This window comes from Podarcis liolepis (genome assembly GCF_965112155.1).
Source record: "Podarcis liolepis genome assembly, chromosome: 2".
In the NCBI taxonomy this organism is placed as follows: Eukaryota; Metazoa; Chordata; class Lepidosauria; order Squamata; family Lacertidae; genus Podarcis; species Podarcis liolepis.
The window spans coordinates 63,716,382-63,727,617 of NC_139555.1; the positions used below are offsets into that span (position 1 = coordinate 63,716,382).

The 11,236-nt window shown below is 44.4% G+C and overlaps 1 long non-coding RNA gene across 1 annotated transcript in view; it reads left to right on the forward strand.

Annotated features, from left to right (window-relative positions):
• The window catches only part of LOC310699925, a 33,122-nt gene that overhangs the window by 19,216 nt on the left and 2,670 nt on the right, over nucleotides 1-11,236 (forward strand). The window lies entirely within an intron of this gene.

Genomic DNA, 11,236 nt, shown 5'->3' on the forward strand with positions numbered 1-11,236 from the left:
ATCACAGCATGGCGGCTGTGTCTGAGGGCATAATGACATATTATATACAAATGTGTGCAGCAGAGTCCCGCTGACTTTTTTGTTTAAGACAAGAAGAGCTACTCTGCATGGGTGAAATTTGGACCGGAGAAACAACTACCCAGTTGATCTTTTAAAACCTGTGTTTAATCATTGTGGTGATTTAATCAGTATTTAATATTACGGGTGTGGCATTCAACCCAATGACACACCCAAAACATGTTGGTTTTTCCCCCTACGAGAGCAAGACCTGAGTTCTGCTCTTTGCTTCAGACTGCATAAAGGTTAGGAGTGAAGGGAGTTTGGGTTGGAAAGGCCATGGCTCAGTGACAAAGCATCTGCTTTGCACACAGAAGGTTGCAGGTTCAATCCCTGGCATCTACAGGTAGGACTGGGAATGTTGCCTGTCTGAACCCTGGATAGAATAGATGATACTGAGCTAGATGGACCAAGGAGTTGGCACTGTATAAGGCAACTGCCTGTGTTTCCTGGCCCCCTTCCCATGCATCTAAGGTGTGAATGGAGCTGCACATGGACACACTCCTTTGCTTTGTAAGTGCAACCATGATGGTGCAAAGCTCCTGATAAGTGGAAGAAGCTGCATATAGTTGCATGCATGTAAAAGTCCATTCATGCTTTCCACAGAATGTTCAGTTCACAGAAGAGATCAGGACAGGGCGGAATGCATCAATTCATTTTACCTCTATATGTTCGGTGATCGTAGTTTGAGGGTTAGAATGATCAAGGCTCTTCTTACAATCCAAGTGAAATGCCTTTATGTGAAAATCCCCATGGGTTTTAAGAGAACCTACTGCTATGTGTTTTAAAATGGCATCGGAGGAGAAGGGGAAGTCCTCACTTCTTTTTCTGAAATCTTGTGTTTGCAGATAAATGATAAATCAATAGGAGTATAGCATCTAGGTCAAGGGAAGTAATAGTGCCACTGTATTCTGCTCTGGTCAGACCTCACCTGGAGTACTGTGTCCAGTTCTGGGCACCACAGTTCAAGAAGGACACTGGAACGTGTCCAGAGGAGGGCAACCAAAATGGTCAAAGGCCTGGAAACGATGCCTTATGAGGAACGGCTAAGGGAGCTGGGCATGTTTAGCCTGGAGAAGAGGAGGTTAAGGGGTGATATGATAGCCATGTTCAAATATATAAAAGGATGTCATATAGAGGAGGGAGAAAGGTTGTTTTCTGCTGCTCCAGAGAAGCAGACATGGAGCAATGGATCCAAACTGCAAGAAAGAAGATTCCACCTAAACATTAGGAAGAACTTCCTGACAGTAAGAGCTATTCGACAGTGGAACTTGCTGCCAAGGAGTGTGGTGGAGTCTCCTTCTTTGGAGGTCTTTAAGCAGAGGCTTGACAACCATATGTCAGGAGTGCTCTGATGGTGTTTCTTGCTTGGCAGGGGGTTGGACCCGATGGCCCTTGTGGTCTCTTCCAACTCTATGATTCTATGATTCTATTATTCTATAATGGAAATGCAACAGAAGGAGTCTGTTTTCAGCATATCTGAAGGATTCCGTTACTGGCATGCCTCTGTTTGTGAAGAGCTCCCCCCAGAGATTTTTATAGGGCATGTATAATTAAGCAACGACACACATCCTTGCATACAAACGAGCTATTCCCAGTTATCCATACCAGAGTTGGGGTTTTTCTTTAGCTGCAACGCTGGTGGGACCTCATCTTCAAACAGGTGTGTTCCTTAGCAGCCTTTCAGTGGTATTGTCCTTCAGCTACCATGTTCAGTGTGGTTTTGTTTGTTTAATAGGAAAGGAGAGGGAGATGGAAAGAGGGATTTTTTAAAAACGTCAGATATGATTTAATCATATGAACACCTCTGGAACAACTCCCAGGTGCTAATACTCTACTGAAGAGATGAGGGACCTGTGACCCTCCAAGTGCTGCTGTACTACAATTCCCATCATCCCTGACTACTCATAGACCAGCCATAGGCAAACTCCAGATGTTTTTGGACTACAACTCCCATCATCCCTGACCACTGGTCCTGTTAGCTAGGGATGATGGGAGTTGTAGTCCCAAAACATCTGGAGGGCCGAGTTTGCCTATGCCTGTCATAGGCCTTACTGACAGCAGTTATAGTCCAACAACACGTGGAAGGTCACAGTTTCCCCACACCTAACCTATTGTAACTATGTATTTGTACCTGAAATAATAGCACCTTTCCCCTGCCTCTAGTTCCTCTACTCTTTCCCTCATGTCTTTTTAAAAATTAGCTCCCTTGTGGTGAGGACTTGCCAGACCTGTTCTCTGTAAAGCACAAGATACGTAGAACAGGGATAGCCAACCTGGTGCCCTCCAGAGGTTTTGGACTACAACTCCCATCAGCCCCAGCTATCATGGCCAATGGTCAGGGTTCTTGGGAGTTGTGATCCAGCACCTCTGGAGGGTGCCCTGTTGGTTGACTCTGAAATAAAACTAGATGGTAATAGTCGTAATAATATTATTATTAATAATAATAGCTTTTGAGGCAAAAATTTGAAGCAGGTGGAGTCATGTCTGCAAGAGCTGCTCAATCATCATTTGACTGTCGAAGGGGCAGAGGATGAGATGCAACAAAATCTCAACAAATTAGAAAGCATGGGAACAAGAACATTTTCGGCTGGCTTAAGAAACAAACAAACAAGAGGGAACTTGTTAGCAAACAAGGAGGAATGAAAACTTGTGTGTTTTGCATGTATTTATGGTGTGGGTAAACAAGGAATGAAATGTTTTGCTGTAACATTTTGAAAGAATGAAAAAGAGTCAACATCTTTAAAACACAGTCACAGCAGCTTATGACATTATTTACATTATGACATTATTATTGCTATTTACTCAGGGCTGGTAAACGGTTCCTGACACATTAATAGACCAAGTTTTGCTTGAGTTCTAATCGTTCCAATGACTCCCTTCCCTCTTTTTCTTCTTCTTCTTCCTCCTCCACCTTTTTGAAATTGGTGACCCTTGCCTCCTTCATAGCTCCATTTTTTAAAAGGCATTAACTCCTGCATGCTGGTCCTTGCCTATTTAGAAGTGGCCTAGCCCTAGGCAGAAGGCTTGAGATGCTTCCACTGCCACCCTGTGACACAGAAGTAAGGGTGTCTTACTCCCAGGGAGGGAGGGAAGAATCTACCAATTTTGGTTTTTTCAGTTTTCATTTTTCCAAACTTAAATTTGGTTAACCACATTTCTGCAGCACCCTGCGAATTTCATTTTTTAAAAAATCCTCCTGGAAATCCTTCATTTTTCTGTACACACTTTTGACGAATGTACGCAATTTTGCAAGCAGTTTCTCCTAATATAATGCATTTCTGTATGTTATTGTTGCTAACATATTCATTTTTATGCACACTTCTACCCAGTGTATGCATTTTTGTAAGCAACTGCATCATGAAATTCAGATCAGTGTGAATTTCAAAAGGATGGCTGTTCTCACATTATTTCAGAAAGTGCACATTGAATAAATTTGGCTTTAAATGTGAATTGAATTGAATTTACCCCTCATCCCTACTCCTAGGGAAGGATAGGTTCATAGTTTTTGGCCCTTCTATTGAAAGTAGAGACCAAGGGAGTGGAGAGTGCTCTTGCGTTCGAATCCTGCTTGCAGGTTCCCCCAGGCATCTGGGAGGCCACGGTGACTAGAGGGGACACTGGCCTGATCCAGCAGACTCTTCATGGGTCCTTAGTGTGCCCTCTCTTCCAACGTGGGACTCAGCAGCTGCTTGTGTTCTGCAGATTCTTTAAGGTTGTGCCCACACATGTTAAAGGTGCAGCCAGAGGCGAGACAGCAAGAAAGCCAGCCACAGTCGTAGCTTGCCCTGTGCTAACAGCAAAGGATCTTTTGTACTCCAAGAGCAGCTTAGAGCTTCGTGCTATATATGTGTGTGCGCGCAGGCATGTGTGTATTAACCAACTGAGAGATTACACCTGGTACAGTGGCAGTTTCACCTTGAAGTTCAGAACTATGAGGGTTGGGTATCCACCCAGTGTGGGGAATGGAGGGTGCTCATCCTGTATTGCTGTATGTTCACTTCATCCAGTCATATTCTACTCAGCACCTCACTCCCACCCTGATACTAAGCATTGCAACGCCTCGGAATACACAACTGCTTGCTGCCTGTCTATGCAGCCTGGCTTTAATGCTGCAAAATAACCAGCCACATGCAGTACACACACACACACACACATGCACACACACACACAAAAACACAGTGCTTTTTTCCTTTAAAAATGTTTAGGGGTACTCTCATTTTGATTCAAGAAAATCACCATTTTATAGTTCAAATCAGGAAACAAATACAGTAAATGGACAAAAGTACACACACACACACAATTTTTATTAAATGTTCTGTTTGACAATTTAAAATGCTCATTTTACATCCTTAAGATATCAGTGACTTCCCTTCTTCTCTTCCCATGGTTCATTTTACATATCATAAATCCCTGCATATTTTACAAAAACTATACCATTCAGTATTCTATTACTGCATCCATCAAAACCTATTTACGCTGTAGAATTAATCTTAATGCTGCCAGCGCTTTCAGCTTTACACCATTATTTTCTATATAGTCAATAAACGTTCTTCTTTAAGCTCAATCTCACTGGCTGCGTTTCATCCAAAAAGGTTTCATCCAAAAAATCAAAGGAAACCCAGCAGCAAAATTAAATAACACACTACTGTATATGGAAGGGACGCGGGTGGCGCTGTGGGTTAAACCTCAGAGCCTAGGGCTTGCTGATCAGAAGGTCGGCGGTTCAAATCCCCGCGACAGGGTGAGCTCCTGTTGCTCGGTCCCAGCTCCTGCCAACCTAACAGTTCGAAAGCATGTCAAAGTGCAAGTAGATAAATAGGTACCGCTCCAGCGGGAAGGTAAATGGCGTTTCCGTGCGCTGCTTTGGTTCACCAGAAGTGGCTTAGTCATGCTGGGCACATGACCCGGAAGCTGTACGCCGGCTCCCTCGGCCAATAAAGCGGGATGAGCGCCGCAACCCCAGAGTCGGCCACGACTGGACCTAATGGTCAGGGGTCCCTTTACCTTTACCTTACTGTATATGGAATGATAAAGCAGATAGCGGCATGGGAGTCAGACCATGGGTCCATCTAGCTGGCTGGCTAGCAGTCTTCTGGAGATTGAACCAAGGACATTCTTCACGTAAAAGAGATGCTCTGTCATAGAATCATAGATTTGTAGAGTTGGAAGGGACCCTGAGGGTCATGCAGGAATCTCAACTAAAGCATCCATGACAGATGACCACCTGACCTCTGCTTGAAAACCTGCAGTGAATGAGTTTTATCAAACAGACTGAAGCGGTAGCTCAGTCCATAGAGCATGAGATTTTTAATCCCAGGGTCATGAGTTTGAGACCCACTTTGGGCAAAAGATTCCTGCATGTCAGGGAATCCTACTAGACGACCCTTTTTGTATCTTCCAATTCTACAGTTCTATGATTCTATAAAAAAGCATCCAGTAATTCATTAGAACATAATAGGGACCAATGAAATTAACTCTCAAAATGCTAGTAAACAATGAAACCTGCTCTTGACAGTTGCAACCATTCTCTTTCTCCAGCTCCCCTATACTATCCCAGCGCCCTGATAAAACCTCAAAACCCATCAAATAGATTCCACTCACTCAACACACTTCCACTCACACAAATTCCACGCCCTTCAACACACCCAGGCCTCAAACAACCTACACCTGCCTTCTGTTAACTTTTGTCTTTCCTTTGTTAGTTTTCCTGATCCTTATGTTGAAGGCTGCATAGAACGCAGTGGCAAGAGCATATTTGCCTTCAGAGTTTCCATTCTCTGTGTGAGGACCGTTCGTGATCAAGGCATCTGAATGAGCCTGGTGATTCACACAGCACATCAGAAGGAAATCTGGGACAATGTAACACAATGCACTGCCATTACTCGAAGTCTGAGAAGATGGCCTTTGCACTTTGCACTTGAGATGTGAAATTCGTCCCGTAAAACCAAGGCACAAATGGGGTGGAATGCCTGGCTGCACACCTCCTGCCTTTGTCTTCCACATGTTGGGGGGAAAGGAGGATTTGCTGTGCTAGGCACCATGTCAGCCTGAAAAGGCATTAGCATTTTCTCCTTCATATGCTATTATAATCTTTGGGTTTCAGGAGGAGGAATTTTCAGTGGCAGCTAGGAATGCTGTGTACATGTTGCCATTTACTCTAGCTCCAGTTTTTGCTCCATTAGTGTTCTCTTTTTATTCTGCTCCTCCTTTCCTCATCTTCTATGTCCCTTCTGTTCTGAGTTACCTTTCATCTGCTTTTAGGCTTGATTTAACAAACTGTACATGAAGTATACACAAAGACAAAGAAGCCCACTTCGTTAGATGCATTTTTAGCTGTTTGCTGACATCTTGTGGCCATCTGGGGCGAAAAGGCAAGACTGCTGCATTACTCCCCTTCTGAGAATAGGGAGGGGCCACGGCTTTGCATGCCGAAGGTCCAATATTCAAGCTCTGGCATCACCAGCTAAAAGGATAGCAAATTATGGGAGACCTAGAAAGTCACTATCAATCACAGCAGACAAGGCTGGAAGAAATGAACCACTGCGGTCAGACTCGGTATTAGGGAGATTCATGGTTCAGATTTGTGCACAGCACACCAGGTGACTATGAGCTGCAAAGTTCCTGGTTTAAACTGCCATAGATCCAATGTGAGAGGAAGTTAGACTTGTGGTGCCTTTTGCACCTCTTAAATCAGGAATGCATGGCACTGAGACAGAGGTATTTCAATAAAGGTTGGATGGTTACCTATCAGGAATGCTGTGGCAGAGGATTTGAGCAGGGGGCTGGGCGGGATGATTTTGGAGGTCGCTGTCTAATCCAAGATTCTGCTATCCCAGCTCAGTAGGGATACCATTCTTGACTGTGCAGACACTGAGTGTAATATCCACAGTTACAACTATTTTGTGGGGCATCAGTTACTAACCATCGTGCACCCAATACAAATCACAGTGTTTTGGTTTTTCGTTTCAAGTGGTGCTGAATTATTACCAAATCCTTGTTGCTAATCAACAACCACAATGCTGAGACTGAAAAAAAAAGTCAGAACTGAAAATCTATGCAACTGGCATTTTCGGAGAAGTTGCTTGGTGTTGACATTCATCCAAACTGTTGTGTTTTTTTTAAAAGTTATTTTTATTAAAGGGTTTTCATAGTTAAGAGTCCTTTCTACAGGTCAGTTGCATTCAGCGTGAGACGCTGCTGTCATAGACATTGTGAGGTCGGCGGGGGAGAGAATCGGGAAGAGAAGGGGGAGGGAGAAAGAAAGGGGGCAGCGATTTTTAACTCTTTTGCTTAGTGCATTTGCAGAGTTTGTGTGTCAGTGTTGTGAGGATAGGCTGGGTAGCTCTGCACATGCACTAAGCAAAAGAGTTTAAAATCGCTGCCCCCTTTCTTTCTCCCTCCCGATTTTCTGCCCCGCCGACCTCACGATGTCCATGTTCACTCCAACTGTTAATGCAATTGTCATCAAGCTGAAATTGCCTCTCTCTGGCCCAGCAAAATCACACCTCGCTCTCATTCAGAACCTTTTAGCTCCTCAGTCCACCAGGGGGACCTCTCCAGCTTCCTCCCATGCTGCTGCTTGCTTCTCCCATTTTTTTTCTCAGAGGCAGGCCGACCCAGGAGCAGCCAAGGAAGGAGGGAGGGAGGGAGTGGGGTGCAGATGCCTGGCAAGGTTTTCATCGACTGGCGGGGTGTGTGTGTGGAGTGAGGGAAGGAGCCTGTCTGCTAGGCTGTTATTAGCTTGCACTCTGGGAGAGATGCAGACTGTGCTCAATCGGATGGAATGCTGCCCTTGTTCTGACTGCTGATGGAGATAGGGAGGGAGCCCTAGGATGTGAGGGAGCAACTGGTGAGCAGGTTACACGATCGCTCTCCTCCATTGTCTGCATTTCCTTTCCTCCATTCCTCAGTCAGCAGTGGGAGTGTGCATGGAGGGAGAGGAAGGGACAGACCTCCTATCCTGCTTTGTTTTTCTCCTCAACATCCATGCCCGTTTTTAAACTGGAGAGAACCCATGACAGCACGATTGAACTATCCTGGACCCAGTTGGAAGCCTCTGAGGGGTTTCTTGAGGTGGAACTGAGGAGGGCTGCTATGGCTTGAGGAACAGGAACAGGAAACTGAGATGGTCTCTAGCTGGGCTCCAACATTGCCCAGCAACCTGAACTAGCAAGTGGCCTTGCTACTACACCAGAATTCAATGTGTAGCGTCTAAGACTCGTTCATTACACCCGTTTGAGTGTGCTGTTCCATGTCAATCCACTCCTGTCTTTTGTGTTTGCCTTTTCTAATGAACTTTGCAATGGCATCTCTTTACTTCTTTGTTTTAACATATAACGCCTTATCTCTGTGGGCTACACCTTACCTGAAAGTAGCTTACATGTAGTAACAAAAGATGGTGGCTGAATGCTTGTGCAGACAGCAGGGCTAAAAGTATGACGGGGTAGATGGGGGGGCACTTTTCATAAAGTGAACATCCTCTGACTCCCCCCCCCCCCGTTTTAACCGAATTGTGCCTCATAGCCTTCTAAAAGCTGTGGGTGGTATCCAATTAAGTCACCCTCAAAGCAGATCTGTTGAAATGAATGGACTTAAGTTAGTCCACTGATTTCAGTGGGTCTTCGAGTATGACTAACCTTGGATACCATCCAATAGCTTAGAAGGGAAGTGGGTTTCCTCTGTTCCCCACCCCCACCCCATGTAATTTGAGGTCTGGTAAACAGAAGGGTTTCTTACTAGCATTAGCTCTTCAATAGTCTCCCACAAATTTTTATTCAGATCAAGAGGGAGAAGGACATATCGACCTTGTTCTGCTTTAGATGTTATTTAGCATGCATGCATAGGTGCGTAGGAATCAGGTTAACTCCTAAATCAAAACGGATATTATATATCACATCAAGAATCGAAATTAAGTAGATCTATATTGTCTTTATTGGAGGTTCTCAAACAAATGGTGATCTGTGAGCTCCAATCAGATAGTCTAGTGCATGGGTAGGCAAACTAAGGCCCGGGGACTGGATCCAGCCCAATCACCTTCTAAATCGGGCCCACGCACGGTCTGGGAATCAGCATGTTTTTACATGAGTAGAATGTGTGCTTTTATTTAAAATGCATCTCTGGGTTATTTATGGGGCATGGGAATTCATTCATCCCCCCCTTCAAAATCTAGTCCAGCCCCCCACAAGGTCTGAGGGACAGTGGACTGGTCCCCTGCTGACAAAGTTTGCTGACCCCTGGTCTAGTGCATAGTCAAGAATATCTCTACTTGACCCTGTGTTTGATGCTTTTTTTGAGGCTCCTTTTGATCAAGGAGCTGTGACATTCACACAAAAATGTTAATGTCGTCTAGCAGTTCCCCCCTAAAACATTTCCTGAGTTCAAGGGGCCCTTTGCTGTTCTGTGGTCTTTGGCCTGTGATTTCCACAACCCATCCCTGGCTTTGACTTTGAGGATGTTGCCGCTGAAGAAAAGAGGTTGTTAAAATGAGCATTGATATGTGTGTGTCTAGTGGGGAGTGATCCGCTGAGACCACCAGCAATTTTTGAGTGGTCTGAGGGACAAAAAACCCCTTTGAGAACCATTGACTGCATCTTAGGACCACTCGGCTGCAAAGAGGACCAAGATCACCCTTAAAAACAGAACAGAATGGCAGGCAAATCTCAGTCCTACCACTGAACATGGCTTAATTTCACTCTGCTCAGCTTATCACTCAAATGATATCAGCTCCATCGAGAGCTAAACGCTTTTGATTTGTAGAGCCTCGGAATGATAAACATACTGAAATGAGGGTTGTTGATATGCAAGCTATGTTGCAAATATGCAAACTATGTTGCCCTGTCTCAGTATCCAGCTAATTTCCTACAAGGGTCCATTGCACTCAACCCAGCCATATTATGGATGATGAATGGTGCTGTTGAAATACTGTACACCCCAAGCTGAAGAACACCACCTGTGCCCTTCTAATTCTGGAGCAGATGTCATCCCAAGGCTTACAAATTACCATCCTGATTCTGCAGATACGTAACTGTTGAAAAACATGGTGCAGTTTAGCTATAAGCAAGAGTAGAGAGTCCTACAATTCAGTTCAGTTATTGCAGCACTAAATATTTGTTGCTGCTGTTGCCTGCCAGATATTAGACATATAGTATTGTACTAACATAGCTTGAATTATAACAGCTGCAACATCTTTGGCTGCATATCTACAAAACAGATGAGTCATCCATAAGTGGGTCTCATATTTCCTGCTATTGTTTTGCTTCTACTCCACTCAGTTGTGTGCCATTACTTGCACCGTATCTGGAGATGATAGCTCCTGGCACAACATCATTGGCAACCATAATATGATCTTCATGATGGCTGAGTGATACAGGCAGTAGCCCCTCATCCCAAATATTTAGTTGCTGATGCAGCAGCTTGTTGATTCAGGACACTGATTCAATCCCACAAACATTTCTGGTTGAATGGTTTATTCATGGCTCACTGCTGGCTGAATTTTTGAGGTTCTAACAAGGGGTCCCGTATTTAGCTGAAGAGATGCCAGGAATGGCCCTAATGTTAGGCAAGGTGGAGCAGCCACCTCAGACAACAGTTTTGGATGGGGTACCATGGAAAGGTAGCAAATTGTCAATTATTTTGAATATTGGATTTACAACTGGAGGAAGGCGGGGAATCATGAGGACTTTGGGGCTCAGTTTTGCTCTGTCTCTGAAAGATGTGCTGTGCTGTGGTGTCAACCAGCCATTTTAATATAAGCCTTATACATTCTTTTTTTTAGGGCCATATATATTTACCCACAACTTAGCGAATCCCAACCCAAGTTCATAGTCTGGGCTAGTCCTACTCAGAGTAGACTCATTAAAACTAATGGACATGACAAATTTAGATCTACTGAGTATAACTTACTTGGATCCAACTTTCAAGTGTGGAAGCTCTCAGAGACTTAGTGAATTGATTCCTCAGAGACACCTAGGAAAGCCCTGGTGTTCAGAATGCAGCACACATGGAAAACTGGAGTTGATGTCGCTGGGCGGAAATGAGCCCTGACAGTTTTATGCCCTCGACTAACTAGTAGTGGCATCATGGTTTCCTGCGGTCATGGGAGTTCTCAGCTAATGCTTCGGGATTTTGCACTGCCCAAAATAACCAATCTCCTGTATTTATGACTTGGGGTTTGTTT